The following is a 13106-nucleotide window of genomic DNA, read 5'->3' as shown; positions in this document are numbered from 1 at the left end:
TATACAAACGGTTTTTAACCCCTTTCCGCAACGGCGTTCGGAACCGTCGCCAAGTGAGTGATGGAGATAGGGGGTCCTTCCCACACGACACAAAAATCGTCGGGGATATGCCCTCCTGGCACACACGCTCGGCAAAATGAGGTCGTGTGCAACCAGCGAGCGCTGAAATACAGTTATACGTACGATATTAACAATTTTATTGTTTGCGTTATTGAATGCATCACACACGGTGCATAGAAGAAACTGTGTGGCAAAGGTTGTCCATCACACATAGTTTTTATGTGGTAAACGTTTGCGCAAGGAGGCCTAACGGAAACAGTTTTCAAGAGGATGTCATGTGCGTAGTCGAGATTGATCGCACATGTAGTGGATCCTAGAAACGTGTCTAATCTCCACATCTATCGCAGACATTTCGCTTTCAGACACCGTCTGCAGTATAATCCCTAATTAATCCCTAATTTAAAAGTCACATGTTTTGAATTTGGAAGTAGGAAATCACTTTTTTCATATCGAACCATGTTTGTTACAAATATAGGTTCAACCACTAATGCATAATTCGATGCACAAGTACATATACTGAAGAACTATAGAAGCACCAAGTAAAAAATGATGAACCACAATTGTACTAAAGAATGTAAAGAGAGAGGTGAAAGACATTCTGGTCACTGGAGAAGGTGAAGCGGAATGCCCATATTGTGCCCTCCTCCATGCTTAATGTGCGCACGACTCTGGGCCAACCCCTTGTGATGGATGCCCGTCCATCCTTCACCGTCTTCATTACGACTTCTCGATGCTCATTGTAAATTGGATGAAATACTTTAACCTTCATTGCGTGTCCACCAATCATGTACTTTACAAGGTAATCTTGAGTGAACTGCTTCGGGAACCACTCCGAACGAAAAAGATTCAGACATTGTTGTCTAACAACTCATTATGGGCAGTAAAAAGAGAAGGCTGCAGAGTTTGTAGTTACCATCCTGCAGCTCACTATTGTGTTGGATAGATCATAAACAAATAATTTGCTTCCACCTTTCGTATCTTTTGCTAATAATCCTTATCAAATTCCTCACTTGATTCTTGTTCATGAATATCTCATTGCCCCATACGCAAAAAGGGTCAATGCGTGGATCCTTGCCAAGGGCATATGTACCTACAAGCAACAAGTCAATATTAGAAGCTAACAAGTGTCCAGGCCTGGATCTATATGCACTACATTATGGAACGACCGGGGGGTACAAGCCGAAGGATGAAGCTAACCTCGGCGGAAAATGGTGGCCACTCCCGTTGTTGTCCTGCATAAGTAGTGGAAAGGCATGATGAGTACAGCAACCTTAACATCAAACAAGTATAGCAAAGTTAAACAACATCATCTCCAAATGATAGCTTGAATGTGTTGGTTTCATCATGCTGTTAAAGCGGATATAAAACGGAAGGCAATGTTAACGACAACAGGCTTACTAGCCATCAAATATTGCAATTCAAACTAGTATTGTTGAAAATGAATAGAACGTAGGTATGCTTAAACATCACACTGGATAAATGTGTAAAACATAAATAAAGGGCATGTGTTAAATACACCAGGCATAACTGGAACCAAATATAGCCGTTCAAACTGGTATTAATGCAGTCGAGCGGCACAGTTCCGACTTGCACATAATGAACAACACATTGTGAATGACTGAAATATACAAGGCATAAATGATCAGTATAACAACCAAATATAGCCATCGAAAACTGGACAGAGTTTCACTGCAACCAACCTAACAAGCAAATACAGATAAACAGGGCATATGCTTGAAAACTGGACAAATGCTCACTACAACCAACCTAACAAGTAGATACAGATAAAAAGGCATATGCTTGATAACTGAACAAATGCTAAAAAAGCAACTTAACAACCAAATACAGATAAACAAGGCATATGTTTGATAACTGGACAAATGCTCACTACAACCAAACTAAGAACCATTTAAACAAGGCATCTGCTCGATAACTGGAAAAATGCTCACTGCAACCAACCTAACAAACAAATATAGATAAACAAGGCATCTACTCACTATAAACAACCAAATATAGCCATTCGTGAAACTGAAGTGGACAATTCATACTTAAATATCACATAGCCCTATTGAACAATACATTTTTGCATAACTGAAATAATTAAACACGACACAGTTAAAGCACCGCACAGCAAATGCTACTAGAACGAAGGGTACGGATTGGCAAGCTAGAAAAGGTAAGGTTTACTGATAGGATGTTGCCTCACATTTCATGGACGGGATCCTTCTAGTTGGAAGAGCACAGACCCATCGTGCGCTCTCTGATGTCAAAGATGTGTTGTTTCACCTTGGAAGAACCTTCATGGGTGATCTCCTCGTGGTCGTGGTTGATGAGATTTGACTTGGCAATTGAGGATCCCAAGCCGCCGCCATAGGACGTATCCTTCAGAAATGACAAAATGGTCTCGATGGCATATAAGGATCGCAAATCCTTGACCGCTTGGCGGAGGAGATCAGCGGCAGGGCTGTCGAAGAGATTGACAGCGGTTGAACTAGAGGGGTTGGGGATGGACCACTTAACACGTGACATGGCCCGCGTGAAGCCATCGATGTTGATGAGCTTGATGTCGATACAGTAATACTCTAGCCCCTGACATGAAGCCTTCGGCATGGCAACATAGTCAACGTCTTCGCCGGCTTCCGCGGCGACGTGTTGCTTCGATATCGACAGGTCGGGGCGAACAGCGGCCAACTCGCCAACATCCACTGGAGAGGCCATGATAAACCTCTTCTTGGTCGAACGCTCGTCGGGCTCCCCGGGATACGTGGTCGAGCTTAGGCTGCGACATTCTAGAGCAAGGGATGTGGATCTGGTGGGGAGGGACACTGCGGGCCTCATCTGAAAACTCAGGGAAGTGGGCGGCGGTAGGGGAATCGCCGGGTAACCTGAACTTTATTATCTAAGCTACGAGGAATGGGTAGACCAGCAGGGGTTGGCGCCGGCACCGACGGCGCCAGCTGCGGCTATGAACTAGGGTTGGAGGGGGGAGGGGGCGGGTGGGGGACTATGTAGGGGGGTGTTTGAGGATATGTTGTGGCTACCAAAAATTTTAGTAATGGTGGGTGGAGATGGTGGTGGACGAGGGAGGGCGACGGTTCAAATGCCTCCGCTACTGCAATTTTACTATAAGGTCGGTGCTGGAGGAGTGTTGGCGACGGTTGAAGTATGATGGCTACTAAAATTTGGGTAAAGGAATTGATGTGAGGCGGGAGTGCCCAAGATCGTGCATGGTCCAATAAGAATATGCGTGTATGATAATAAGGAAAAGTGGCGGAACCGCCGGTTTTTGCAACGATCAAGGCGGTAGTTTGTTTTTATATTTCTAGCTAGATGGTCTATCGCACATGGTTCATCCTAATTTCCAAATAAACTTACCCGCCTTTAGCTTGCACAGGTGGTGATTTTACAGCGCACTTGCATCGCACATGGTTAAGCCAGTATCTCCAGCCTTTGCTCGCGCTTGTGCAGTCGTGGTGAGTTTACAGCGCACTTGCATCGCACACGGTTAGCCAGTACCTCCTGATACGTCTCCAACGTATCTACTTTTCCTGACACTTTTCCTCTTGTTTTGGACTCTAATTTGCATGATTTGAATGAAACTAACCCCGGACTGACGCTGTTTTTAGTAGAATTACCATGGTGTTGTTTTTGTGCAGAAATAAAATTTCTCGGAATGGAACGAAACTTTGCGAGGAATTTTTATGCAATAAATAAGAATTTTTGGAGCCAAGATCCACTGGAGAGGGGCACCTGGGTGGGCACAACCCACCAGGGCGCACCCCGCTCTCCTGGCGCGCCCAGGTGGGTTGTCCCCATCTGGTGGCCCCGCAGACCCTGAAATCGACGCTATAAAATCTTATTTTTCTAGAAAAAAATCAGGGAGAAATAATTATCGTGATCCACGAGACGGAGCTGTCATCACCTCCTGTTCTTCATCGGGAGGCCAGATCTGGAGTCCGTTTGGGGCTCCAGAGAGGGGGATCTTCGTTCTTCATCATCACCAACCCTTCTCCATCGCCAATTCCATGATGATCCCCACCGGGAGTGAGTAATTCCTTCGTAGGCTCGCTGGTCGGTGAGGAGTTGGATGAGATTCATCATGTAATTGAGTTAGTTTTGTTATGACTTGATCCCTAGTATCCACTATGTTCTAAGATTGATGTTGCTATGACTTTGACATGCTTAATGCTTGCCACTTTGGGCCCAGGTGCCATGATTTCAGATTTTAACCGTTTATGTTATCACCATTATATCCATGTTCTAGATCCGATCTTGCAAGTTATAGTCACCTACTGTGTGTTATGACCCGGCAACCCCGGAGTGACAATAGTCGGGACCACTCCCGGTGATGACCGTAGTTTGAGGAGTCCATGTATTCACTATGTGTTAATGCTTTGTTCCAGTTCTCTATTAAAAGGAGGCCTTAGTACCCCTTAGTTTCCAATAGGACCCCGCTGCCATGGAAGGGTAGGAAAAAAGATGTCATGCAAGTTCTTTCCATAAGTACGTATGACTATTTACAGAATACATGCCTACATTATAATGATGAACTGGAGCTAGTCCCGTATCGCCCTAGGTTATAACTGTCTCATGGTGAATATCATCCAACAAGTCACCGATCCAATGCCTATGAATTTATCTTATATTGTTCTTGCTAAGTTACTACTGCTATCATCACTGTTACACTGCTACAAAATTACTTCTATGACAGTTACCGTTACCGTTGCTGCTGTCACTATTATAAAAACTATCATACCACTTTGCTACTGATCACTTTGTTGCAGATAATTAATCTCCAGGTGTGGTTGAATTGACAATTCAGCTGCTAATACCTTCAAATATTCTTTGGCTCCCCTTGTGTCGAATCAATAAATTTGGGTTGAATACTCTACCCTCAAAAACTATTGCGATCCCCTATACTTGTGGGTTATCAAGACCTTTTTCTGGCGCCGTTGGCGGGGAGCATAGCTATATTTTTTGAGTCACTTGGGATTATTATCACTTTATCAGTGTGAAGAATCTGAAGGATGCTAAGATAAGATATTTCCCTCAAAGACGAGGGGAGGTAAGGAACTGCCATCCAGTTCTGCTTTAGATTCACCTTCTATTATAAGTAAACTTGCAACACCACCACATGCTACCAATTCTGATATGTCGCAAGTTATTGATGATGCTACTTCTGCTATGGATAATGCTTATGATGATGCTAGTGCCTTGCTTGATAATGATGATGTGCCACTTGGTGAATTTCTTGATAAACAAATTGCTAGTGTAATACATCATGATGTTGTTGAATCTGATGATGAGATTGAAACTGAATCTCCTGAAAGACCTTCTAGAACTAGCCTTCCTAGATATGAATTACCTAAGGTACCGGAAGGTTATGTTATGAATGATGAGACAACTAGAGATATTCTTGCTTGTAGGGATAGAGATGATCTAGAGAAATTATTATGCAAGCACAAAGAAAAATCTTTGAATGCTAGAATGAAATATGATCCTAAGTTTGCTACTTCACCTATATTTATTGATGATAAGGATTATGAATTCTCTGTCGACCCAGAGTTAATTACTTTGGTTGAATCTGATCCTTTCCACTGTTATGAAACTGAAACTGGTGTGACACATCTTACTAAGTTGAATGACATAGCCACCCTTTTTACTCATGAAACTCGCTATTGCTTTATTCTCAAATTATTTCCTTTCTCGTTCAAGGGTGATGCTAAAGCTTGGTACAATACTCTTGCTCCTAGTTGTGTGCGTAATCCCCAGGATATGATTTATTACTTCTCTAGAAAATATTTCCCTGCTCATAAGAAACAAGCTGCCTTATAGGAAATATTTAACTTTGTTCAAATTAAAGAAGAGAGTATCCCACAAGCTTGGGGAGGCTTTGCCAATTACTTAATGCTTTTCATGATCATCCTCTTAAGAAAAATGAAATACTTGATATCTTCTATAATGGACTAACCGATGCCTCTAGGGACTTCCTAGATAGTTGTGTTGGTTGTGTTTTCAGGGAACGAACTGTTGCAAGCTGAAGAATTATTGAATAACATATTGGAAAATTGTGATGATTGGACTCTTCCTGAACCACCGCCTAAACCCACTCCAAAGAAGAAGGGGTATATTATATCTCAGTCCTGAAGATATGCAAGAGGCAAAGAAATCTATGAAGGAAAAAAGGTATTAAAGCTGAGGATGCTAAAAATTTACCTCCTATTGAAGAAAGACATGGGCTTAATACACCACCATTGCCTAAGGTGGTAGAGATAAATTCTCTTATGAAGTTCAATGATAATGACAATCCTCACAATATGCATCCTAGCCAATGCCTTTATGAGTTTGAAAACTATATTAGAAAACAAGATCACTTCAATGCAAATATTATGAAACAGTTGAAATACAATTCTGATATGATTGCTCGCTTGAGTGACTTGTTATTTAGAATCTCAAATGATGTTAGAGGTGTTGGCATCTTGCTTCTATGGTACAAACCCAGTTAGAACAAGTTGCTAAATCTCAAAGAGAGTTGTTGTTTTTGAAGAAGTCATATTATCTTCTCTCATTATTTTATTTATTTGAATTTGTTGGAAAAAATATTTTGGATAAACCACTTTGATCCAATTTGCCAATTTTGAAAATAATCAACCAAATAATAAAGAACCAGACAATGATGTTGAGATAGAAGCACCTGTTGATCTTGATAACCCACAACCTAAGAATAAAAGGTATGATAAAAGAGACTTTGTTGCTAGAAAACACGGTAAAGAAAGAGAACCGTGGGTTCAAAAACCTATGCATTTTCCACCTAAGTCAACTAAAAAGAATGATGAAGTAGAATTTGAATGCTTTGCTGAAATGCTGAGGCTAGTCTTTTTGCATACTCGCTTGACTGACATCTTGAAAATGCCTCCTTATGCAAAGTATATGAAAGTCATCATCACTAATAAAAGAAAAATGCAGGAAGATGAAATCTCCACTATGCTTGCTAATTATACTTCTGAAGATGGAGTACCTAAAAAACTTGGAGATCTGGGAATACCAACTATACCTTGCTCTATTAAAAAGAGTTATGTGAAAACTGCTTTGTGTGATTTAGGAGGTGGTGTTAGAGTTATTCCTTTCTCTTTATATACGTAACATCCCAATTTTCAATTTGGATGTTATTTAGATCATTCATATATGCATTCATCATTTGTGCATTTTTGAAATTTTTTTTATTTGAATTTTGATCCTTGAAACCTTAAGCAACTCACGGACCAATTGAGAGAGTTGGAGGTTTTCTCAAAAATCCATTTTTGAATTTTCAAAATTGGCAAATTGGATCAAAGTGGTATATTCAAAATATTTTTTACAACAAATTCAAATAAATAAAATAATGAGAGAAGATAATATGACTTCTTAAAAAACAGCAAAGAAATGTTGGAAATTTAATTTGAATAAAAATATATTTTGTTTGATTTTATATGCGTGTTTAATTATTTTTATTAGTACTAAAAAGTTATGGTTTGGCATCTAGATTATACAGTGGCGTACCTCAGGTGGAGCACTGGCGGTCATGTTCCGTCAAAGTTGTACATCGTTGTTCCAAAGAAAATTGTAGAACAACAAGATTGGATACTTCTGTATAGGGGCTTGAGGCCATCTTTGATGTGGCAAAGAGAGTGTTCCATGTCGAGTCCATCTCCAACACACATTAATGATGTGCTTGAGCAGGACAAAACATCCGAGTTGGTGACGCCCTCCGTTTTTGCAGCCCGCATAGGCACCTCGACTTGCTCCCCTCGCAAGATGGCGGCGCTCTCATGGGTGTTCAGGGAGTAGAGCGGCATGGATGGGGGTGTGACCACGGTGAAGAGCGCGGGAGCAGCTTTTCCAGTAAAATAGCTTTCTTGCTCTGAATTATTAATATGGCAATCATACCATAATCATCAACCATCATTATTGGTTTCACTCTTGTTTGTAAATTCTGCAGACTATCCGTATATGGCAAGTTAATGACGATAGAAGCTATGGTTGCAGGCACACAGTAAAAGATCATGGTGAAGTATAAAACCCAAAACAGATGCTCTTCAAAATAAATTTTGAAACATAATAGCTTGCTACTTTACTCATGGTTTGGCATGTGGATTATACAATGGTGTACCTAGGGTGTAGCACTGGCGGTTAGTGTTCCGTCAAAATTGTACATCGTTGTTATAGAGAAAATGGTAGAACGGCAAGGATGAATACTTCCACATAGGGGCTTGAGGCCATCGTTTATGTGTCAAAGAGAGCGTTCCATGTGGAGTCCATGTCCAACGCCCATTAATTACTAACGTGCTCGAGTAGGACACAAAATCCAAGTCGGGGACGCCCTCTATTTTTGCATCCCACATAGGCACCTCGACTTCTATATAGCCAGAAGGTATGCATGCTATACATGACCAGTTTTATTCAAAAATAGCTACAGAGATAAAACAGTTCATCTATGGGGGGAGCGACTACCTGTGGTGAGTGCCAACCACATCAGTATACATGGACGATGTCATTTGGACAAAACGATGATATTGTTTTTATTGTTTCAATGAAGTACTGCTTGTCTCCGGTAGCTTGATATGCTAGATATATACTCCAAGTATCTGCAAAATGGTGCCATGCATCTTAGTATCCACAGGGAAAACATCTGTAGACGACTATCAGATTTGATGACATTAGTTATAATAAAGAGAGAAGAAATATAATTAGTGTTGTTGATACAGGCCGTGAGTTGCGAGTCACATGGCACGAAGACACGGGCGCATAGATTTAGCGAATCTGACTTCCCAATCAGGTTTCGGCAAGATGTGCCAGTACATATACGTGCGCACAACCATATATACAAATTAAAAGAGAAGTATTTCTTCTAGTATCTAGCACACACATGTGAGATTGAATTGAATGCAATTAATAGGTTCTTGATCATACATGCCTTCAGAGCCACGAAGCTCGACTTGAACATAAATATAGACGTACGTGTACAACCTCCTAATCCAGCATGAACTACCGGCATGGATGGGGGCGTGACCACGGTGAAGAGCGCGGGAGCGCAGCAGAGGTCGGGGAGGGAGGTGGGTCAGCGGAGCTTCTCCGGATGTCGGGTGGTGAGGACGCAGGACCATTGGTGGAGATCGGGATGGGAGGAGTGTCGCTGGAGGTCGGGGTAGAGGGGGCGCAGGACCACCGCGGAGGTAGGGGTGGAAGGTGGCGGCGGAGATCGAGGTGGGCTGGCGGCGCTTCAGGAGGAGCGAGGGCGTGGCTGCGCTTCGGGGAGGAGGCGGAGATGGAGGAGGAGCGAGGGCGTGGCTGCGCTCCAGGGAGGAGGCGGAGATGGAGAAGGTTGGATGGCTTGTTGGGCCATAGAATGGCTAACCCCATGTAGGAGACACGTGAGATTGGGAATTTCCCTAGGCTAAAAACGAAGGCCCATATGATACTCCTACAACTGTGATCAGATTTAATCTGGACCGTAATAATTCGGTCCCACTGGATAAATGGCTGGTAATTTCTAATTAACGTGGTAATTTCTAGGGAGTCTAGGATTAGTATAGGTATAGATTTTAGGCATTTAGGCCCAGAAAAATGTTCACCGGGTCAATAATAAGGCCCTAAGTACGTGTGGATTTTTCTATGATTTTTAAAAATGTAGTTAAAGTGTTTTTCCTTTTTTCTATATTTTTGGAAAAATATTTTTAAAAAATTGGGCCGCCGAACTAGGCCGAAGCCCAGCCCGCCACCGTCTTCCACCCGACGTGCCCGACCGGGACTCCACCTGGAGTCCGGCGCCGCCACGGCCTAGGCCGCCCCTTCCCCAAGCCAGGAGCCGCCACGGCCCCTTTATAAGGCGAGGCCCTGCCCCCTCCTCCCCTCGAAGCTGCCCTGCCGCCTCTCGAAGCCGCCGCCGCCGCCCGAGCCTGCAGCCCTGCCGCCAGCGTCGTCGCCGCCTCGCCGCCGTCCGCCTCACCACTGGAGTTTGCCGACGACGTCGAACCGTCATGGACCATTAATAAACCGCCACCCGGTCCGATCCGGGTTTTTTAGTTTTTGGTTTTTCTTTAAAATCCAGTTTTTTATTTAGTTTAGTTACTTAACAAACGTTTTCTATTTAGGTAGTTTTAGCGAACGTTTTCGTTCGTTAGGTTTTCGTAGCGGGCGTTTGTCTGGTAGATTTTTCTTTTTCTGTTTTATTTTCGGCCAGGGACCCATCCGTAAATATTTTCTTCGCAGATTAGCCCCTAATCTTTAAACCCTCGTAACATTTTGCTCGCTTAGCCAAATCCAATGAAACCAACGCCAAATTCTTCGTTTTGATTACCTCTGTCCAGATAACCAACTTACACATATTTTTGAAAGTTTACAATTTGATTTCAAATAGATTTGGATTTGGACTTCTTTTGTTCATAACTTGATATTCGCAACTCCGATTTAGTTGATTCTTTTTGCAAATAGAATCTCTTGATCTAAAGTTTCTGTTCGCAAGAGTTATTTGCCTGTTTTCAATGTTTTCCATGAACTTTTCTTTGACTTTTATGCTTGAGTGCTTATGTATGCTATTGTTTGTCTACCATAGATTTTCCGGAGTGCGAAGCTTGTTAGTACGAATCTCTAGGGCTTACCGATCGTCAGCAAGGCAAGTTACAATTTGATCATACCCTTTATTACCCAGTTTTTATGCATTAGTTACACTCTCAAATATTGCATGAGTAGGTTTGGGAACATGTGGTTATTGCTATGTAGTTGATGAGGTAGGAACCTAATACCTTTGATCACCCTGGGAATATACATTATGCTCATATTGCTTAGCCATGCTCGTAGGTAGGGGATTGGTATGTGAGAATCATGCAAGTTGTGAGAGATAATAACTAAGGGAAACTTAAGGTGGCTACTTTAATACACATCTGGGTGGATTGGTTGTGGGCACCTGGGAAATCCAGTGTTGTCCTAGGAGATCCCGGGGTACCCGTGTGATCATCCTATGGAATGCCACCCATGCTCAAAGGGATCATAAGATTATTCATGCTTAGAAACTTCTGTGTGTAGCCACAAGCCATTATGGGCTCTGGCATAGTTAAGTAAGTTGTGGAAAACCTTTCCATGATGGGCTAGCAAATGTAGGGGAATTGTAGGTGTAGTGGCCTATCTATCGGTTAAGGGGACCTCTTCAGAAAGGCTATGTGTCGATCTTCCGATCATGAATGCGGTCGAGTCCTGTGGGGAAAAGTGCGCAAATCTTTCAGAGTGTACAAACAAATCATGATTTGTCATGTCCCCAGTTATGGACATTTTGAGTACCTAGTATTTGAATTATTGGTTGATCTCATCACTTTACTTAATGAATTTTTTGTGTTATTATTATTATTACTTGGTAATTTTGGGATTGAGTTGGGGAACCTTCTCAATAATGGCATAAACCTGGTAGTAAAATAAAATTTATTTCTTTGTTGTAGGGAAAAATTAGCTTTATGCAAATGTTAAACCTAGAGCCTCCGCCAGCCAAATATGCATGTAGTGATAGCTATTGTTCATCATTGCTCTATAGTGTGATCCTGCCAGCATATTCCATGTGCTGACCTACACGGCTGCAACGTCTCATGTTGCAGAATTTTCCGATGAGGATTAAGGTGCGATAGGTCGTTGTCTTGCACTCAGTTTTGCCGTGGAGTTGGATGGACTCATTTATCTTCGAAGCTTCCGCTGTTATTTTGTTTAGTTGGCCTTCAGCCATATTATTGTAATAAATACTCTTTATGAGGACCTTGATGTAATAAGTGTGTGATTGAACTCTATTATAATTCTTCGAGTATTGTGTGTGTCAGCATATCGATCTAGGGATGACACTTAAGCACAAAGACTTCGATCCATTGGGATCGGGTCGCTACAAGATGGTACCAGAGCACACGCTGACTATAGGACGTGACCACTTGGAAAAGCCATAGGATCCTCTTCTCTACTCATTTCTAATTCTTCTCTATTTCTACTCTATAGATGTCAGACCCCAGGAACAAGTTCACTCAGCCGGATGACGACACCTCTTTCGGACGACACTTGAAGGAAGTCACTAAGTACCTGAACATTGGCATACCAAGCTTCACCGGAACCTTCACAGCAACTTTACCAGAAGAGGAGCGTTGGACGATTCAAGTTCGGTTCCTAGAAGGACTTTTGCACCAATCACCGAGCCCATTGAGTTTTCTTTTGATGCACCAACTTGGAGCTTAGGAAAGAGCATGGCCGCCCACATCACCATTGGACGCATAGGTGAGGTGTACAACCAGGATCTTAAAGACACCGTCTATCAGATATGTGGACGTCGGGATGAGCAATGTGAGATGATTCACACTAGGAAGGAAGGATCTATTGCAGCCTACATACAGGAGATGAACTAGCACATTCGTCGATATGAGAATCAGATGTGCGCTAACATGATAGATACCAAGAAGGTAATGACCAAGAATATGGAGCTAGAAGAGGAACTCAAGGCAACTTGCGATGGGTACGAACAGGAAATTGCTATCGTACTGGAGCAGAATGAAGACCTGAGGAAGAAGATAGGAATATCTATGGTGAAACCAGAACCTGAAGTGGACATTCGTTTTGAAGACTACATCTTAATAGATGACACTGACACTGACGGTGATGATGAAGAAGATAGTAATGATGAGGATAGTGATGATTTTGAAGACGAAGCTGGAGCTGATATTATGGAGTCTTCCACTGATCAAAAATTCTAGTCGACCACCATATTACTATTAGAATTCTTCCAAGTATTTAGAAATCGTTCGCGAGATCTTGTAATAGTAGCTTAGATCGATTGTATGAATCTTGCTTGAGTTGAGTGGTGTGGATTGAATATGTTTGTCTCATGTGCATGTGGGTAGTGAAATCTCTCATTAGACCCCCATTCTATTCTGTTATCACCCCTCTAACCTATCATATGCCTCTGAGATGTGACCCCGGATTCACTTTGCCGCTAGAGCTCACCCAGTTGATCCAACAGCAGAATTCCTTGATGTAGTTTCTCGTCC

The sequence above is a fragment of the Triticum urartu genome, chromosome 2 (assembly GCF_003073215.2).
Source record: "Triticum urartu cultivar G1812 chromosome 2, Tu2.1, whole genome shotgun sequence".
Classification (NCBI taxonomy): Eukaryota; Viridiplantae; Streptophyta; class Magnoliopsida; order Poales; family Poaceae; genus Triticum; species Triticum urartu.
The sequence above is the reverse complement of the archived record's forward strand: the minus strand, read 5'-3'. Positions refer to the sequence as shown.